Source organism: Lepisma saccharinum, chromosome 3, assembly GCF_977018435.1.
Source record: "Lepisma saccharinum chromosome 3, izLepSacc3.1, whole genome shotgun sequence".
Classification (NCBI taxonomy): domain Eukaryota; kingdom Metazoa; phylum Arthropoda; class Insecta; order Zygentoma; family Lepismatidae; genus Lepisma; species Lepisma saccharinum.
Window position 1 is genome coordinate 122,635,410 of NC_139231.1, and position 17,884 is coordinate 122,653,293.

Consider the following 17,884-nt stretch of genomic DNA (forward strand, 5'->3'; position numbering starts at 1 on the left):
TTCCTGCCACATGGCCTGCCCACCTAAGTCTTCTTGATTTAATTATTCTAATAATATCTGGACATGAATACAAATTATGTAGTTCTAAATTATGTAACCTTCTCCACTGACCTGTCTCCTCATCCCTTTTAGGTCCAAATATTTTCCTAAGTATCTTATTTTCAAATAAAGTAAATTGAAGAGAGAAAGTTGTATTAGAGAGAGAGGGGGGGGGAGAGAAAGAGAGAGAGAGTTATGGTACGATATGCGGTGGACTTCATCGATTTCATTTATTTTACTTCTCTCTTCTACCACTTTTGGCTAATCGTGTAGATGAGGATGGGCGATGGTGATGATGAAATTGATGAAGTGACGCTCACAAAAGCACCCATTAGCAGGCCGGGATTTGAAACCGGGACCCCTGGCGAGGTCCCAGTACAACCAGTCTGCCACAGAGTTTAGCAGTCTAATCTTGTTTACAACATGAAAATCAACTTTAAATTAGTTGCAAACCATTGGATCTAAATAAAATATTGTAGTTTCCTCAGACCAACATCATTAAATTAATTTGGTAAGTGCTTTAATTGGCATTTGAACTTTGGGCACTGAAAAATTAATACTAATCGGTAAATGGACACCTGTAAGAAAATTCATGACTGTGTGATTAATTTGATGTTAATTAAATTAGATGAAGAAAAATGGTTTTAGGAGAACATCTCGCGATCCGGTATAATTGATGTCAAGGCCCGGCGGTGAGAAACACTGCTGTAGACCGTTGCACACTTACGTTTCCTCTCTCCCTGGTAAGTTGTCAACCTACTTTACACCTAGATAAGTTATCGCGAGACTAGATTAGGGCAGGGGAGGGCAATGCCCCTCCCAACTGGCCAGACCAAGTTTTCGCGAAAATTTTACCCACCTTCTATCTCCGACCTGGTCAACCCGCCGTTTTTGTGAAAGAGTGCTCTTCCATACACGCGTGGACCGACCAAACGACTACTAGACAATATGCTTTACTTCTTTGTTTTCCATCCTAACCTAATCGTATATATTTTTGTTAGGGATGTATGAAATGTGACTGGCCTCTTTTCTGACTCCCCACTAATATTTTTACCTATCCGCAGGCCGGTAGCCAAAACTTTATTTCGGGGGGGGGGGTCATCCTTTCTGCAGCCGCCATCTAAAGGCATTGAGCCGCGATGATCTAGTTGGTAGTCCGTCTGACTGCCACGCGGGAGACCTGGGTTCGATCGTCGGGGTGTGATCAAAGGTCGGAATTTTTCCGTCCTTGTCCCCGTGTAAAGCGACTCCGAGGCTCACTCAGCCACAAAGCAATGTGTACCTGGCAGCCGTAGTATGGTGCTGATCACGTCACATCCAAAATGACCTAGATCGAGAATGTATGCGGCATCCCCTATATGTGCCTTCATGTCACGGTGACATATGCACGGGGAATGGGGTTAGATGTTTGTGAATAGAATGTTCAGAACCATTTTATAAAAGAAAATATTCATTTCGGAAGGGCTAAAAAGCCCCCGAGCCCATCCCTGGCTACGATCCTGATGACCTCCTACACTGCTAGCTATGGACATCGATGTTACCTCATAATTTCCGACAAATTATAGGAAAAACATTTGTTTTAATGACCCTGCTATCGCTTCAGTTACGGTGAATCTTTCGCCGATTTTGTAACACTGCAACACCAGTCCAGTTCAGATGTTCCTAGTTCAGGGAATCTCCACCGTGGCTGTGTGGCGCTGCGATCTCTCGTTCTACGACGCCGCTTCTTCTTGCGTACGCAACATTACATCCGATGATTTCTTCCGAGTCGTCCGTTCGGCGAGTGAAAGTGTTTTTTGGTTGATCCTCTGTTCAGTGGTGGTGAGCTCGTGGTGTTTTCGAAGCGGAATCGCATTCAATTGTTGCAAGTGTCGCGGTTCGAAGAGAGAAAGAGAAAAAAGTGCGTCGCGGTCTGTGACTGGCATAAAGAGAGCCGCTAGCATTCAACAGGTGAGTTGGAACACGTATTACCTCCCGATGCACTACACGGGCGCAACAATAATCTTTAATGTTGTGTTATGTGTATGTAAGATGTTAGCGTGCAAGTAAATACATACAAACAAACAACCTTTGTTTGCGGAGTACATTATTACGCTGGTCTCAAGTTTCTTTACTTACGTTTCCGACTCGTAAAGACGGTTATTTTGCGTTTTTTTTAATTGCAAATGAACGAAATGCATTAGATTACAGATAGCAGTTTTCCCCAAATTTATTAAGTTGGCTTTTGGTATGGAATTTGGTTTTATTTTTAAATGTGATTCCTTCACCTCCCGGCAGAAAATTTTCCCACCCTACTACGTATATTTTTTATGGTGCCGTCACGTCAAGAATGAAGTAGCCCCTCCCCCCTCCTACCCTACCTTCTGGTGAAAAATTACCGGCTCTTAGAAAAATTACCAGCCCACAAGTATTTCCAAGTAATTTTATCGATTTAGTACCAATACTTAACAAAAACACTTTCGATTGAGTTCGTTTTTGAAGCGCGTGTAAGAATAAATTGTGTGTGGGGGGGCTCTGTTTAAAAAAGTTGGGAGGAGGGATGTTGGGAAGTCTGCAGATGTCTCAATTTCGTTGCAGTTTTACAGTCATTATAGCACCATTAAGCCTTGTTTCCATGATATGAAAAACTCAATATGCTGACCAAGGCAGAAATTTATAAAATACATTTCTGCCTTTGTCAGCATATTGAGTTTTTCATGTCATTATAGGTTTTAAATATTAAGAATTTTAAAGTTAACGTCTAATTATAAATATTTTTTTTATTATTATTATGGAACATTTGAGAGCAGTTCAAGCCCGATAATCCCTCCCAAATACGCCACTGATTGACCCCACTTTTATGGAACAAACAGTGTGTTCTTATTAACTGGAAGATAAAACAATTACTGTGTATTTAAACCATAAGCGTAGCTAGAACTTTATATTTGGGTGTGCACAAAAAATGAGGTCTTGTACCTTTTTAATAGCATATTGTGCAACACAATCACTTGGCTCTAACTGCACTGATGTTTGTAAAGGAATATAAATTCACTAAATGACAATGTTGAAAATGTCTGAATATATGTAGGAGAAAAATCAAATTGCATAGAAATTACACACACATACAAAATGTTCATAAATGTTACAAACAAATACATCAAAATACACGTCATCTATAACAAGAGACGTCTCTCAAAAGGTACAATGTTCTTTAACTCGTCAATAACTTCATTTACATCAATAGACTAAACTTTTTCCTGTTCCACAAATAGCAAGAGCAGGGCTTCCAATCTATCTTGCTTCTGAGTTGCTCTTAATTTAGTTTTAACTTGGGTAAGTTTGGAGAAAGCTCTCTCTCACACGTGCAGATTGTGACAGGTATAGAAGAAAAGCGCTGTAGTACAGAGTAGAATGCAGTAAATATCTTCTTTGTCCAATAACATAAAAAATCGAAAAACTATAGACACTCGTTTCATCAGCGATAATGCACACGTTTGTACCAAGTAATGACATTTTCAACTTCTTACAAACTGCTGCTTATTTTCTCTCTTATTGAAATATCTGTATTTAATTCTCTTTGATAAAGCAGCCCATTAGGGTGTGCCTAGGCACACCCCGTAGCTACGCCTATGATTTATACACCGGAGGAGATTGTTGAAACTAAACAATAGACTGAATTGTTTTTATTTTCAAAAATATTCCCAGCTGAGAGTAAATGATCGTGCAGAATATAGTATATTTAGGAGAAGAAAGGAAAGTTGGATCACAGATGAGTCAAGGGTGATTTTATACACCTTCCCATCAATATAATAAACACATTTGTAGATTTTCAACGTGAAAGTTACCATTGAATATCTGTTTATTAAGAAAGTAACAGTCTCTGCTTTTTCTAAACCTGCAGCAAGAACCGACAACATGCACTCACCTGATTGTTAAGCAATAATTACCACATGTTATTGTTGGATGGAATGCGTAAATATGTCGACGAAAGTTGACATGAAATTAAATTAGTAGTTATCCAGCTTTTAGAAGAAGTGTTCCGTTTCTGGATCGTCTCCGTCTCCTATTGAAGAAAAGAAGTCTTTAAAATAGGGTGGGGGCGCTTTATCCTATGGCTTTTAAATTTAAACACACAGACAATCACTGCTCACAGTAAATCATCTACGAACACAGTTGTACACAGAACAAGAACAAAAGGACCCAAGCATGAAGTATACTTTTGTGCGAGAACAATGAAAATTGTTGAGGTATTGCTTTTAAAAAAAATTACGTTCATGTGGAACACGAAGTTTTTTTTTTTGGTGTCTCAACTGTAATGAAAATGCTTGATTGTTAATACCTATCACACAGCATAATTACTGAACAGTGGCGCATTAACTGTGCTTTCTTTAGACAACTCTTTTTTGCCACCCACTGGCCCTCTTGTGTTCGTTCAATATTTATAGTTTTTTTTCTAGTACGGTGGGAAGGGTCTATTGCTTAATTTTTTAGGGTCCAGTGATGTTGTGCTTCTTTACACCCATATTTGTGCTTGCGTTTACGGATTGATTTAGTTTAAAGTTCTAAGATATTTGAAGAATCTTGTTCAGATAATTGCACTCAAGATTTCAATCATAAACATCACGTTACCGTATGCACTGCATCAGGGGTTTATCCAGAATTTCAATCTGGGAGTTTGTAAGTTGGTATCTAGTGTCCTATATAGGGTGTAGGGGTATATTTTGAGCCACAAATGACCATAAGTTGGGCCTTTGTGAAATATTTTACGGGTTGTTGAGGTTGTGTGGTTAATTGATTGGTTTGGTTTATTTTAATTCGCTTTTCTGCCACTTTTGGCTAATCGCGAAGATGAAGATGAGTGATGATGTGAGAAATTGACTCAGGGTTGGATCCGAACCCAGAACCCCTTGCGTCGTAGCGCGCTATGGAGACCGGCAGACAGTGGCGGTGATTAGGGGGGTGCGAGGGGGCAGCAGCCCTCCACTATTTGCCACTTTATCCCCAGCACTATGCTAAACTTTATCTATCAAACGAAAGTAAACTATCCTTGCCCCCCCCCAAGTTTTTGCAACTTGCCTCCCCAGTTTTTGAACCAAATTGCCGCCAGTGCCGTCAGGTTGTAATCACTGAATATGGACCAGCCCTATTGAAAACATGGTCGAACCAGAGAAATTACACAGGTAATCTATCATTGTTGAACCGCTAGATATCATAATAGCATGGCGATAATAAAAGGACAAAAACATGAAAATTCTCACTTCAGTAACATTTTATAGGTTTGTTGTGGTCTGGTAGTTCTGCCGCGAAGTGGCGTTGCGGTAGATTTCGGCGTTCCAGGTGTATCTAGGGAAACCTGTCGGGCGGCATCGTTCCCCCTCCCTCCGCCTCCAACAATGCCACCTTCATCGTCTGGATTCTTTTCGAGGGAAGGGGGAGGGGAGAAGATCGACCTGCAGAGACGCGAGGCGGCAGAAAAATACGAGGTTCCAAACTAAAAGATAAAGGCAGAGGAACCGCGAAAGCATGCTACCTATCCTAAAGATCATAATTCAAGAGCAATTTCGTTTTGTGGGTTGTGAGAAGGATACCAGGGAAGTGTGAATGGATCCCTCAGGCCGTGAAAGACTGTTAAACGTAATGTTTCCCGCTCTGCCTGATGGTTTCCAAAAGAAGATAGGTTGTGATGGGAATGACTCGAAAGATATGGACGATCTATGCTCCAGACTTGTGTTAAATAGCTCTTTACTTTACTTCCCCATGTGAAGTTTATATTTATGTCCCCCGCATCCTCTTTGCCTTATCCGTTATGTTTAATTTTCTTTATCTTTTAATCTTCGCCCTCTTTTCGCTTTTCCTTCATCTCCCTCCCTTTCTCTCTCTCTACACACACACACACACACTCATCTGCATTTTCTCTCACTTCCTTCCCATTGTTTCTATGTGCTTGTCTCTTTTTGTGCCTTCGGTTTCTTGCAAACTATCCCACTCGTATTCGGGAAATATCAGATTCCAGGGCTAGTCATCTAAGTGAGGTTTTCCCCCCTTCTCTACGCTCTTCCTCCCCTTCCCCCTTTCTCTCTCTTTCTGTAATTCTTTCAGTTTCCTTCTCTCTTTGAAGGGTACAGGGGAAAAAGATGCATGTCACAAGAAACTTGAATGGAGTTAAATGAATTTTAATGTTTGAAACGCTCTTACATCTACAATATGGCTTAGCACTGTATGAAATTTTTACATAATCTGAAGCATTATATTGTTTAACTAATGATATAACAGTGTGTCTAATAATGTAAAGACGAAGAACACATTTTTGGCAAAATTCGTTCTTAATGCACATTTTGCAGGTGAAAAATGATGAATGTCCATTATTCGCACAGAAAAAAAAGCAAAAAAAGATGAATGTCCATTTGAATTGTAAATACCTCAATAAAGAATATGAATGCTTTGTGAAATACACGAACAAAATGCAAATTCATAAAGTCTCTCATTTGTCACTATGAGGAAGTTCTTCATAGAACCTTCTTGCATATTGTCCACAGAATTTCTTCAAGTCTTGCAATTCTTTATATTTTTCAAGAGAAATTGAAAGTGCCATATCATATTTTCTTGATGGATACACAAATTCAGCTTCTTCTAAATACGGTAGGATGTTTCTCTTGCATTTTTCAAGTGTTGTCACACTTGAAGACCAAGTGCCGTTATATGTGTTCCTGTGTAGTACAAGTTGAGTTGGTTGAGTGAGTACAATCTGAAGCTCACGGATGCCTTGTAACAAACAGGTAACTCAGCCATTACTCCACCTCTAAGTACACGGACTTTGTAACTGTATGAATGTGTATGTAAATTGGCGTCATCCTGACTTTGTCTTGGCCTTCTTCGTGAAACATCGTTAACAGTAATTAAACCCCCTAGATAACAGTTTTGTGAATTATAATTGTCCATTCTATTAAATTGCACAATTATGTTATTTCTTTCTGTAGGAGGTATCACCGCAAAGCTTTTCAAACGAGAGCACTTGCAGTCTGTCCCTGTTTCATGAGTACTGCACAGCATTTTCTTTCTAACATCACTCACCCTTTGTTCTCCCAAAGTTATCATCCAATTCTGGGTCACTCATGGCGAACACTGTGAAACCAACAAAACCTGTATTCAAACTGACAATGTCATTACTGAGACGACAATGCGTCTGTCAAGTAAAGGCTGTTGTTGTTATATTGCGCAATGAGTCCGTATCGTACGCGACGATCTATTCCTACACAATGGATGGACAATCATCATTTTTGCCCTGTAAACCTAGGACATCTATCGTTTTCCCCCTGCACACGTTTTTTTAAACCTTCATTAAATATGTCTCTCTTAGCACTTTTAGCCTGTTTTGACATTTTAACCGTTAGTGTGGACTGCCTTTAATATCAATTTTTGTGATTTTGTGACATTCATCTCTTTTACCCTGTACCCTTCATGTGCTTGTCTCTTTTTGTGCCTTCGGTTTCTTGCAAACTATCCCCCTCGTATTCGGGAAATATCAGATTCCAGGGCTAGTCATCTAAGTGAGGTTTTCCCCCTTCTCTACGCTCTTCCTCCCCTTCCCCCTTTCTCTCTCTTTCTGTAATTCTTTCAGTTTCCTTCTCTCTTTGTTTCTCCTTCTCCCCTCTTTCTTTCTTTCTATCTCTGTATCTCCTCTTTCTTGCACTCTCTGTATCTTCTTTCTCCTCTCACTCTCTCCGTCCCTCTTTCTTACTGTCCCTCTTCCGTTCTTCTTGTCTGTTTTCACTCTCTTTCTCTCTATCCTATTCTCTTATTTATTTCACTGTGTGTTCCTCTCTCCTTTTTTCTATCTCTGTATCTTATCTTTCTTCCCTATCTTGTCCTCTGTATCTTCTTTCTTCTCTCTCTCTCCCCTGTTTCTTACTCTTTCTCTTCCTGCTTCTCTGTGTTCTCCCTCTCTTCCTGTCCATTTCTTATCTCTCTCTCTCTCTCTCTTATCTCTGTGTGTGTGTGTGTGTGTGGAGATTCGATAGACAACCGCCAATGGAACAGAGGCGTGCTTCCTTTTGCAACCCTCCGACTGAAACTTCGCAGCGACTGAGCAATCACAACTGACCACTGAATGCTGCAGCGCATTTGTCTGTTGTTTCGGCTGCTGTGTCGAGAGTGACATTTCCGCTTTACAACACAAAGACAATAAGATAAAAAGGAAAACAACCCCTTCTGCTCTCTGCACATGCCCCTTGGGATTATTGACCTCGCATTGCTCACCTAAAGGGAACGGGCATGAAAGTTCATTGACAGGTCAGAAGCATATGCGTAGAATACAGGCGGGCATGGTGGCTAGTGTCCACACAGAGAGAAATGTATTTCCCCACGAGTTAGTGTTTATTGTAGGTACAGACTGAAAATTACGAGACTTGCTATGTGGATATGTCAGTACTACATATTGTCATTTTTCCTCTTTTAAGGGGGCGTGAACCTCTAACCCCCCCGTTTTTTGAAGGGTGTCTCACTCTCGATATCATTGCGAGTTACAAATCCCTTTCTCCTTGTCTGTATTGTCTCGATTTCCAAGCTTCATTTTTTTTTTCGAAATGGATGTCTCGTCTCTAGTCTCGAAATAATGAACACGCAAAAATGCTGTATAGAACTAACCAAAGAAACTAACATTTTGCATATTAACCATTTTAAAATAATCAAAGTTTACCTGTATGTCCCCGTAAATTTGTGGTATATTAAGTATTTTTCAATAATTAAAGTCACCTGTATGTCCCCGTAAGTATGTGCATATGAAGCATTTTAAAATAATCAAAGTCACCTGTATGTTTCCGTAAGTTTTTGCATGTTAAGCATTTATAAATAATCAGTTTACCTGTATGTTCCCGTAAGTTTCTGCATATCGGGCATTTTAGAATCAGTCACCTGTATGTCCCCGTAAGTTTGTGCATATTAAGCATTTATAATCAAAGTCCCTGTATGTCCCCGTAAGTTTGCGTACATTTAATATTTTAAATAATCAAAGTCACCCGCATGTCCACGTAAGTTTATGTATGTTAAGAATTGTTAAATAATAACAATCACCTATATGTCTATACGTAAACTTGTGCATATTAGGTATTTTGAAATAATCAATCACTTGTATGTCCCAGTAAGTCGTATATTAAATTTGATTAAGGAGATTTTTCATACTCCTTACGTTCTAATTAGCTGAAGGGCCTAACGAGTCAAGTCTCGAAGACAATTAGGTCTCGGTCTCGTTCTCGTCTATAGAGACGAGACCGAGCATTGACTCTAGAATATAGAAACGTGTTTCAGTTTTACAGTCCAAAGCAATAAAATCGTAAGCGTTAAATTGCTCGATAAGACGCGCAAGAAAATAGAATACTCGATCTCTTTGTTCAGGATTTGCTGGCAGCCATTGCTTAATTGCCACTGATTGCTTTACGGCGGACTCACTTCCTATTACATTTCACCTCCGCCCTGGCAGGAAGCTAACCTGTCTCGTCCTTCGAGTTGTGGAATCAGCAGAAAGAACCATGTTGTTCTTTTGGAGATTTCGACCACAGACAAAAGAATACGGAGAGCTGCTTGCTAGGAGGGAGTGACATTTAAAAAGGAAATGCCTCGTTATGTCCAGCCAGAACCATTTCCTACGATCGCGTACGGCGTTAATACGTGACATGGGGAAAATTTCACTTTGGTCAGCGATATATCAAGATGTTGTAGGATGATGCTACTACGTAAGCACTGACAATGCAACGGGTAAATGGTCAATGTACGTACAATGTTTTGCATCCAGCCAGGTTTTAGGACACCAATGCGATGGTTCCTTCAATGAACGTCCCTCGACTTGATTTTATGATTTGTTATTTAGCGTCACTTTTCTGCCATCGCGAAGATGAAGATGAGCAATGATATTATGAAATTGATAAAGGGACAATCAAAAAGAAGACGCTGCATGCCCAGGCCGGGTTTAGAATCCGGGACCCCTGCTGTCGTATTGCGCTGTGCTAACCACTGCACGACGGAGATCGGCAGGGCCATGGACGTTTGTTCCAACTTCCTATTTTCGATTTTTATTTCAACCTGATCGCATCTCTCTTATTCGCGATTAAACTAAATGATAGAAATAAGCAACGTCAATTAAATCAATCAGGCAGCCAGTTTAAGGAACTGCAATAACTCAGTGGCGGATTTAAGGAGGGGCTGTCAAAGTGTAGCCTCTGTCCAAAATGTCTTGTAGCCCAAAAGTTATCATTAACAAGTGTATACTTGTTGGCGTAAAAATTGTAGACACCTCAGTTATAAAAACTGAACGAGGCTAAACGAGGCCAGGCAACTTGAGACGAGACAGAGAACGAGACAATGTATGTAAATGCTCGAGATTATCGTTACAGTCAAGGCTATAGTAAAATATAATGTATATATACGAGGTGTATGTATGAAGGTGAAGATGAATGATAATGAGGAGATATTGACGAAAGGACACAAATATACAGCCTCTTCGGTAGCCGAGTCCGGTTTTGCGTGTATTCATTTATCAGTTTCACCTAATCATCGCAATTAGATAAAAGTTTCAGAAAAGGGACGCAAAATAACCTACATAAAAGCAAAGATGAATTCATGCCTGAGGCTGGGAGTCGAACTCGGAACCTTGCGTAGTAATATCGAGAGTCATTCACTCAACGCCCAGTAAGGCACATGAATATTTTATGTAAATCAAAATTGCGACATAGCAGTCAGCTTGTAACGCACTACGAAGCCAGAGGTCCCAAGTTCGAGCCCTGGTGTAGGTTTATAAGTGTATCATTATGTTTCTCAGCTAATATGTTGTCATCTTGTTGAGGGTCAGCTAATATGTCATCATTTTGTTACATTATAACTTACATAAACTCTCTGTTTGTTCGCCGTCACTCATCGTTACAGAGAAAGTTCCTGCAGAATGAAATAAGAAAACGCTGTTCAAATGCCATTGTCTGCAAGCGTTGTAAAAGACAAGTCACAGGTCATCAATAAAACCCTCGTCAGTTTGTTTTATCGCCTCATGAAAGTGAAAGTCGTGACGTGAGAATCAAAAACAACAACAAACATTCATAAAGTGTAATCAACAAGACAAACGGCTGCAATCTGCTTTCAGTTTTTGTGCAAGAATCCTTACTGTGCAATATTTATTTTTATTTATTTATTTATTCATTTATTTATGCTACTATTATCCTGTTGAAAAACAGCTGGCTGGCCTTAGTATTCTACCGTATAAAATTTGCACTGTTTGTATTCCATTCTATTCACTTAAGCCTGATCGTGGTGAATTCTCCCTACCACGTTCTCCTCTTTTGAGTTTTTCTTTAGTGCTGGTTCTTTCTTAATTTCTTTCTTTTTTTTACTTGTATCTCTTTTTCCTTCTCATCTTTTTTATTTTACGTGTATTCATATTTTCTCTTTTTACTCCCTAATTTTTGTTTCTGTTTTCCGATCCTTCCTCTTTTCTTTTTACAGTCATGAACGGTAATGACAAAAAAGTTTTGGAAGTTTCATCAACATGAGCATAACTTCATTGCAAATTCACAGGTTTTGTAATGTTAACGCAATTTGCTTTCCCACTCACTTCTCTCTTTCTTTTCACAATTGAAATCAGATTAATATTTGTTCGCGTTCACGTAGAGATGGCATTACTTCAAACAATTCCGGGGGGAGGGAGGGGCTTGTGTCCCGAAACTAAATCTTCAATGTATTTTTTTAAAAATATTTTAAATATGTTTCTTTTCCTATTTGACGACTCTTTTCTGCCACTCTTGACCACAAGGATGAGTGATGATTAGATGAAGTTGATGAAGGGACGTTCACAAAGAATATCCATGCCCGGGCCGGGACTCGATCCCCGGGACTTCGGTGGTAAAAGGTTCCGAACTTGAACAAGATTTCCTATTGAAGTTTGCTTATCGCCGTAGAATTAGGCAACACGCATAGCATCAGGCTGTTTCAGAATCTAGTTACCTCATTGTTATCGCAGAAGACTGTACAGTCACCGGCAATAAAAATGGATCATCTACACCCTGAAATACTCGCTTCCCTGCAAAGCATTATGTATGTTAAGCGATAAGTGGATTTTAATAGCAAATTTTCAATACCAACTTCTACACACAACGCCTTCCAGAGGAGCGAGTATGTCAGGTTCTAGATGTCCAATTTTTTTATTGCCGGTGACCGTACATACGAAATGGATTCAAGTTTATTTATTTATTTATTTATTTATACATACTCCCCATAACAGAGCTATTGCTCCACTTACAACGGGGGCTTACAAGTAAATAAACTATGGTACATAGTAAATATTTCACTCAATGATTCGCTAGAAATCTTTTATCAGGGTTTCCATCTCATGTACGGATTTCTTTGTTGGAATGGTTGTCGTAATAATCATGACCAAAGAGAAATTGATTGGTTTACATTCAATTTTCGAGACCTTGAAAGCTGCTTTAAGGCGCTTGATAACCTTTAAGAATCGGTAAACCAACACGTTACCAGAACAGTTATTTGATTTGATTTGATTTGATTTGATTTAGTTTATTTTACTTCGCGTTTTGTGCCTCTTGGCTAATTTGCGAAGATGGGGATGAGTGATGAAATGATGAAATTGATGAATGGACATTCACAAACAACCAAACCCGACCGGGATTCGAACCCGGGACCCTTGGAACAGTTATTTGACTCTTAAGCCCTTCAATATATAAGATTTGTCATTCCGGAAACGTCGCTGTGCCTTAACAAGTTGATATCAAGTCGTACAGTATGCCGTGTTGTAACGGTTAAAAAAGGTGATGCACTCTTATTTTGAACAACAATGCAGAGATGCAGTTCCAAAGAGGAGATTGCATAAGTCATGAGGAGGAAGTTTAACGTGTGGACGTAAACAGGTACCGTAATGTACTCCGCTGCTGGTGGTAGGTAGACTCGTGTGCGTGTGTGTCGTTGACCTGGAGTGATACCAGCTCCTGGATAACGGAACGGAGGTGATGGACTGCGTAAGTTGTCTTTAGCGCCAGAGGTTAAAGGAAACCCGTCTACAGCATCCACTAAAGGAGCAGTGAGAAGGGTGCTTCCTGCTGGAGTGACGGAACTCCATCGATTAGACAAGTTCGGTGTTATTGCATCGCCCACGGGGGGACAGGTTGATGGGTCCTGGCTCAAGGAAGTATTCCGTGTTCAGTGTGACCTGTAGCCACGCCATTCTTTCATTTCCCTTTATCTTAGTCCTCTATTTTGTTTTAATTCTGTTCTTATCTTCATTTATTTCCTCTCTTCATTTCTCTCACTTTATCTCGTTTGGCTCTTTTTTTAATACATTAAGTTTTCCTTTTTCGTTTTCACTCTTGACAATGTCACATTTAGCCGGTCTCCGTGGCGGAGTGGTTAGCACAGCGTCCTACGACGCCAGACATCCCGACATGGGTGATCCTTGTGATCTTCATCATATCATCACTCATTCTTATTGTCGCCATTAACCAAAAGTTACAGAAAAAGCGACGTTAAACAACAAAAGCATATCAATACAAAAAAAAAAAACAGTGTCACATTCTTCATTGTTCGTCAGCGGTATAAGTGATAGTAATATTTTCTGAAAGTACTGCAATTTAAGTTTTATTTTTTTATACTATGTTCAAGTGAAAAAATCGTATTTTTTTCTTACTTTGCGTTCATTTCTTGTCTCACTTCTCTTGCTCTTCCCTTCTTCCCTCTCACCTGTCTTGACTTATGTTACTTTATTTGTCTTATCCCTGTCCTGCTCTCAATTTCTATCTATTTTTCTTACGTTCTTTTCTATGTTTTACCCCCCCCCCCTTAAAAAGTGTTATGCGCCCGTATACATAAGCAATATGTTACAATGTATTATTGTTGGAAATCCTTGATTGAAAAGAAAATACTCCACAATAGTTATTCAGAGCAAGCGTAGGTCCTCCAGTCTACGTCACACGAAAATTCCCGAACACAAAACAATCTCCGAAGGGCGCACCTCTATGTAATTTACCTTGGAGCTTGATCAGCATTTCCTTTCCTCAGCATTACAGAATCAATGTCGTGTTTATTGTCGTGATTAAAAAAAAAGCCAGCGATAGCCAAGTAAAATACTGCAACAGGAAATATATACTGCTATTTTTATTGTCTTCAAAGCCTTAATTATGTTAATTAAACTAGTTGCTTCCAGTGTCCGCGTTCACCAAGCGTGAATAAAGTCTGGAAGAATAAAGTTGATAAAGCTAATATGTGGTGGTGTTTTTTTAAAAGTTTTACGAGAAACTTCAAGGTTGCTGCTACTTGTTGCTTTAATCTCGAATTTCCGGAACTACAGTCCATTTACTAAACATTAATCATATTTTCCTTCTTTTTTTCGCAGTGAGGTTTATGTTTTTCCTCTCGCGGTACTGCATGAATCGACTAATGTGTGCAATCTCAGCTGGTCTGCCGATGCAGTTCATGGTTGCCAGGTCTTGAACGTAAAAAGTACGAACAAATATCATGGTTTGCTATTGGTGTTAACAATTCCTCTTGGTTTAGATGAATGAATGTGTGCGTCGGTACCTATGGCCATTTTGCACCCTTCTAAGTGTACGAGGAAAACCCCTCTTGTCTAAAACCCTTAACTTTTTTTTTCTTAATGTAAAGAACCCCCTGAAAAAAGTTGAAAATACAAGATTGTCAAGGGACCTGCACAGGACAAACATAATACATTAAAAAAAAGGTAAGGGCATACTTAAAAAAATCTCCCTCACTGCAGTGGAAGAGACCCTCTAAAAACACTTGCTCAAACACTGTTATGATCTCCCCACATGGATGATAAATCGTTGGGAAGGTAAAAACTGTGTCGGAGGTAAGCAAAATCGGCTCATTCGAGAAGAATATGCCGAACACTTAAAACAGGATTACATCCACGACACTTTGGAGCGTCCAGCCTCTGCAGAAAATAACCATGGGTGAGACGGCTGTGTCCAATTCTAAGACAGGCTAAAATGATCTCTTCTAGATTAGAAGGATGGCACGAGGTACATCATGCACCACTGGTGGGCTTGATAACACCAAACTTGTTCTCCGTTACATTATCACACTCATCCTGCCAATCCGAGATCGAAAATTTTTCAAAGTTAAAAGCCCACTTTAGTTCAGACAGACTAATGGGAACTCGTCCTACAGTATAAAGTTGGGTAAGAACCATTCTGCAATGTGCATCCACGGGAGTTCCAATTCGGAACCGCTTGATTACAAACAAGGTGACAGTACGAATGATATCCACAAGATACGGGATACAGTCGTGAATCAGAAAGGATATCTCGTTCTCGTCTTGGTCTCGTCTCGAGAGTCGAAATATTATCATAGATACAAAAAACTTACTCAAAATAAAAACAAGTTTACTATTTTCTCTAAATGCTATGCTAGCATAATGAACGCCTACTGTGAACAGTTCGGCGGAATGAAAATAAATGTGAATAAGATGAAAGCAATGGCGATCGGAAGAAAATCGATAAAGCAAAAACTTCAATAGAAAGAAAAATATTTTTTGTTTATCTATGAACAAAGAACTGAGGAAAAGACTAATGAAATGCTTTGTATGGAGTGTAGCTCTATATGGTGCGGAAACATGGACACCCACAGAGAGAGAAAGGAAGAAAGAAGAAAGAGGGACGACAGAGAGAGATAGAGAGAACCGAGAACAAATGAGAAAAAGTGACTGGAAGCTCTAGAAATGTGGTTATGGAAACGAACTGAGCGGTTGAAGTTGACAGAAAAAGTCAGAAATTAAACAGTGCTAGACAGAGTTGGAGAAAAGAGATCAATGCTGGATATAATCAATAAGAGGAAAATACATTTGTTGGTTCACTGGATGAAAAGAAACTGTGTCCCTATAGGGATTCTATTGAAGGAATGGTCAACGGACAAAAAATCTGGGGAGAAAGAAGATACCAAATGATTGACGTCAAAATTAATGTGTCCTACGCTGCTACAAAGCGAAGAGCTGAAGATCGAACAGCATAGAGGTTGCAAGGAAAGACTTGCCCCTGGGCAGAAAACAATGAATGGATGGATGAATTGAACAACACAGACTTGTCGCTTCGGTCTGAAAGCTCCCATAAAATGAAATAGGTTGCTTTAAATCGGTCTAACAGTTATAACTAAAACTACATATTTAGTAGTTAGTAGGAGTAGGGGCCAATGATGCTGTTAGCTCAGGATTTCGGCGCAGGGGTTTATCAACAAACTGCCAACACCCTCCAAAGTTTCAGCAGACCCCCTAAAAAAAATCACATTTATGGTTATTTTGGCGATAATCTTCTCTTTACGCCGCCCCAAAATCAACCTTACCCCTCAGATAAGAAATTCTGTACAAACGATGCCTGCCTGCCTCCGCATAAATAAATCCTGACAACATGATCAAGGGCGCCAGGGAAAACGGTTATACGTCAAAACATCGACGCAAAAACATCGACAACAAAAACATCGCCTACATTTCATCGACAGTACAAAACATCGACAGCACGAAACATCGACAGTGCAAAACATCGACAGTACAAAACATCGACAGCACAAAACATCGACGACAAAATCATCGACACCAAAAACATCGACGACAAAAACATCGACGGTAAAAACATCGACGGCAAAAACATCGACGGCAAAAACATCGACGGCAAAAACATCGACGGCAAAAACATCGACGGCAACAACATCGACACCAAAAACATCGACGGCAAAAACATCGACACCAAAAACATCGACAGCAAAAACATCGACACCAAAAACATCGACGGCAAAAACATCGACGCCAAAAACATCGACGGCAAAAACATCGACGGCAAAAACATCGACGCCAAAAACATCGACACCAAAAACATCGACGGCAAAAACATCGACGCCAAAAACATCGACGCGAAAAACATCGACGCCAAAAACATCGACGGCAAAAACATCGACGCCAAAAACATCGACGCCAAAAACATCGACGGCAAAAACATCGACGCCAAAAACATCGACGGCAAAAACATCGACGCCAAAAACATCGACGGCAAAAACATCGACAGCAAAAACATCGACGACAAAAACATCGACACCAAAAACATCGCTATTTTTTTGTCATTAAAACCGTTAATTTATAATGCAGTCATGTTTTATTATTATTGAAGGATGGCGGAAAGTAGGAGGAGCAGGGTAGAAAGACTGGGGTGAGTAACAGAGTGGAAAGTAGAGGGGCGCTAGAACTCCAACTCGCCCAGATGAAATTTATATCTTGATCGTTCCATGAATTGAATTTAGTGTTGTGATAATAGCATCATGAAGCTACAGCTCTTCTTTCTTTCGACCAAACTTCCCTACATTGGTCGATTTGTTTTTAGATTTCTTATCAGCCACGGTTGTTGCGCAAGAGCGGTATTTTCATTGATTCGATAATTTCGCGCTGCACGCGCACTTTCTGACATCAAAACAATATTATTATTAGCACCTGATTCTTGCCCCAAAGCTCAAACAATGGAATCGTAAACAATGCGAAGTGTCATGTTTCCTTCTGCTTTCTAGCAAGCTGCTTTTAACTTCATAGACGGGATCGTTGTATGCTCGTTATATTGTGGATGTGGAAGAAATGTTCCTTTATGACTATGGCACGAACCGACTGAGGGCCCCTTTGCTTTACCTCCCCCGCCCACCTTCACGCAGCAGACACCTTGTGACAGCCACTGGACAGAAGCCTTCAAAACATCGTCTCTCACAAACATCAGGGTTTGTTAATCTGCAACTGATATAAATTCTGCCAGTCACACCAGAAGGGTTGCTAGAATTTTTTGTCCCAAATGTAGATTGTGCATGAAGTTAACAAACTATGAATTAGAAATAT

The 17,884-nt window shown here is 39.9% G+C and overlaps 2 protein-coding genes across 3 annotated transcripts in view; one reads left to right on the forward strand and one right to left on the reverse strand.

The window, feature by feature from the left end:
* The window catches only part of LOC145985382 (methyl farnesoate epoxidase-like), a 287,065-nt gene that overhangs the window by 145,987 nt on the left and 123,194 nt on the right, over positions 1-17,884 (reverse strand). The window lies entirely within an intron of this gene.
* Positions 1,759-17,884, forward strand: part of SP1173 (major facilitator superfamily domain-containing protein SP1173) — a 147,991-nt gene continuing 131,865 nt past the window's right edge. For both annotated transcript variants that reach the window (XM_083119342.1, XM_083119341.1), the window contains exon 1: positions 1,759-1,989. The gene's annotated coding sequence lies outside the window, so the exon portion shown is untranslated. The remainder of the gene's footprint in view (positions 1,990-17,884) is intronic.